The 2918-nt window shown below is 61.3% G+C and overlaps 1 pseudogene across 1 annotated transcript; it reads left to right on the top strand.

Annotated features, from left to right (window-relative positions):
• The first annotated feature begins 207 nt into the window (after nucleotides 1-207).
• LOC101015730 lies at nucleotides 208-2918 on the top strand (annotated as a pseudogene). Its single transcript, XR_004181531.1, has 7 exons — nucleotides 208-288; nucleotides 418-687; nucleotides 932-1207; nucleotides 1782-2057; nucleotides 2162-2275; nucleotides 2712-2744; nucleotides 2851-2918. The product of XR_004181531.1 is annotated as an HLA class I histocompatibility antigen, B-14 alpha chain-like (transcript).

Raw genomic sequence — 2918 nt, forward strand, 5'->3', positions numbered from 1 at the left:
TGCATTGGGGAGGCACTGGGTTGGGGATTCCCCACTCCCCTAGTTTCACTTCTCTCAACCTGTGTCGGGTCCTTCTTCCAGGATACTCGTGATGCGTCCCCAGTTCCCACTCTCATTGGGTGTCGGATGTCTAGAGAAGCCAATCAGCGTCGCCGCGGTCTCAGTTCTAAAGTCCTCACGCACCCGCCCAGACTCAGAGTCTCCTCAGACGCCGAGATGCGGTCATGGCGCCCGGAACCCTCCTCCTGCTGCTCTCGGCGGCCCTGGCCCTGACCGAGACCTGGGCCGGTGAGTGCGGGGTCGGGAGGGAAACGGCCTCTGCGGGGAGGAGCGAGGGGACCGCAGGCGGGGGCGCAGGGCCCGGGGAGCCGCGCGGGGAGGAGGGTCGGGCGGGTCTCAGCCTCTCCTCGCCCCCAGGCTCGCACTCCTTGAGGTATTTCAGCGCCGGCACGTCCCGGCCCGGCCGCGGGGAGCCCCGCTTCATCTCCGTGGGCTACGTGGACGACACGCAGTTCGTGCGGTTCGACAGCGACGCCGCGAGTCCGAGGATGGAGCCGCGGGCGCCGTGGGCGGAGCAGGAGGGGCCGGAGTATTGGGAAGAGCAGACAGGGCTCGCCAAGGACATCACACAGTCTTTCCGAGTGGGCCTGCGGAACCTGCGCGGCTACTACAACCAGAGCGAGGCGGGTGAGTGGTCCCGGCCCGGGGCGCAGGTCACGACCCCTCCCCATCCCCCACGGACGGCCCGGGTCTCCCCGAGTCTCCGGGTCCGAGATCCGCCCCGAGGCCGCGGGACCCGCCGAGATCCTCGACCGGGGAGAGCCCCAGGCGCCTTTACCTGGCTTCATTTTCAGGTGCGGCCAAAATGCCCGGGGTGTGGTCGGGGCGGGGCGGGGCTCGGGGAACGGTCTGACCGCGGGGGCGGGGCCAGGGTCTCACACCCTCCAGTGGATATACGGCTGCGACCTGGGGCCCGACGGGCGACTCCTCCGCGGGTATCACCAGTTAGCCTACGACGGCAAGGATTACATCGCCCTGAACGAGGACCTGCGCTCCTGGACCGCGGCAGACACGGCGGCTCAGATAACTCAGCGCAAGTGGGAGGCGGCCCGCGAGGCAGAGCAGATGAGAGCGCACCTGGAGGGGACGTGCGTGGAGTGGCTCCGCAGACACCTGGAGAAGGGGAAGGAGAGGCTGCAGCGCGCGGGTACCAGGGGCAATGGGGCGCCTTCCCCATCACCTCTAGATAGCCCGGGATGGCCTCCCATGAGGAGGAGAGGAAAATGGGATCAGCGCTATAATGTCGCCCTCCCTTGAATGGAGAATGGCATGAGTTTTCCTGATTTCCTCTGAGGGCCCCCTCTGCTCTCTAGGACAATTAAGGGATGACGTCTCTGAGGAAATGGAGGGGAAGACAGTCCCTGAATACTGATCAGGGGTCCCCTTTGACCACCGCAGCAGCCTTGGGCACTGTGACTTTTTCTCTCAGGCCTTGTTCTCTGCCTCACACTCAATGTGTTTGAAGGTCTGATTCCAGCTTTTCTGAGTCCCTCGGCCTCCACTCAGGTCAGGACCAGAAGTCCCTGTTCCTCCCTCAGAGACTAGAACTCTCCAAGGAATAGGAGATTATCCCAGATGCCTGTGTCCAGGCTGGTGTCTGGCTTCTGTGCTCCCTTCCCCACCCCAGGTGTCCTGTTCATTCTCAGGATGGTCACATGGGTGCTGCTGGGGTGTCCCATGAGAGATGCAAAGTGCCTGAATTTTCTGACTCTTCCCCTCAGAACCCCCAAAGACACATGTGACCCACCACCGCATCTCTGACCATGAGGCCATCCTGAGGTGCTGGGCCCTGGGCTTCTACCCTGCGGAGATCACACTGACCTGGCAGCGGGATGGGGAGGACCAAACTCAGGACACCGAGCTTGTGGAGACCAGGCCAGCAGGAGATGGAACCTTCCAGAAGTGGGGAGCTGTGGTGGTGCCTTCTGGAGAAGAGCAGAGATACACGTGCCATGTGCAGCACAAGGGACTGCTGGAGCCCCTCACCCTGAGATGGGGTAAGGAGGGGGATGAGGGGTCATGTCTCTTCTCAGGGAAAGCAGGAACCCTTCTGGAGCCCTTCAGCAGGGTCAGGGCCCCTCATCTTCCCCTCCTTTCCCAGAGCCATCTTCCCAGTCCACCATCCCCATCGTCGGCACTGTTGCTGGCCTGGCTGTCCTAGGAGCTGTGTTCATCGGAGCTGTGGTCGCTGCTATGATGAGGAGGAAGAGCTCAGGTACGGAAGGGGCGTGGGGTGGGGTCTGGGTTTTCTTGTCCCACTGGGGGTTTCAAGCCCCAGGTGGAAGTGTTCCCTGCCTCATTCCTGGGAAGCAACATCCACACAGAGGCTAACCCAGCCTGGGACCCTGTGTGCCAGCACTTACTCTTTTGTGTAGCAGTGTGACAATGAAGGACGGATATATCACCTTGATTATGGTATTGGGTCCTGATTCCAGCATTCACGAGTCAGGGGAAGGTCCCTGCTAAGGACAGACCTTGGGAGGGCAGTTGGTCCAGGACACACAGCTGCTTTCCTCCTGTTCCCTGATCCTGCCCTGGGTCTGTAGTCATTGTTCTGGAAATTTATCTTGGGTCCGAGACTAGGAGATTCCGCTAAGATCTTCTGGACCTGCTTCCTCGCAGCCTCCTCACAGGACATTTTCTTCCCACAGGTGGAAAAGGAGGGAGCTACTCTCAGTCTGTGTGTAAGTGGTGGGGGTGGGAGTGTGGAGGAGCTCACCAACCCCATAATTCCTCCTGTCCCATGTCTCCTGCGGGCTCTGACCATGTCCTGTTTTTGTTCTACCCCAGCCAACGACAGTGCCCAGGGCTCTGATGTGTCTCTCACGGCTTGAAAAGGTGAGATTCTTGGGGTCTAG

This window comes from Papio anubis, unplaced genomic scaffold (genome assembly GCF_008728515.1).
Source record: "Papio anubis isolate 15944 unplaced genomic scaffold, Panubis1.0 scaffold3111, whole genome shotgun sequence".
NCBI lineage: Eukaryota > Metazoa > Chordata > Mammalia > Primates > Cercopithecidae > Papio > Papio anubis.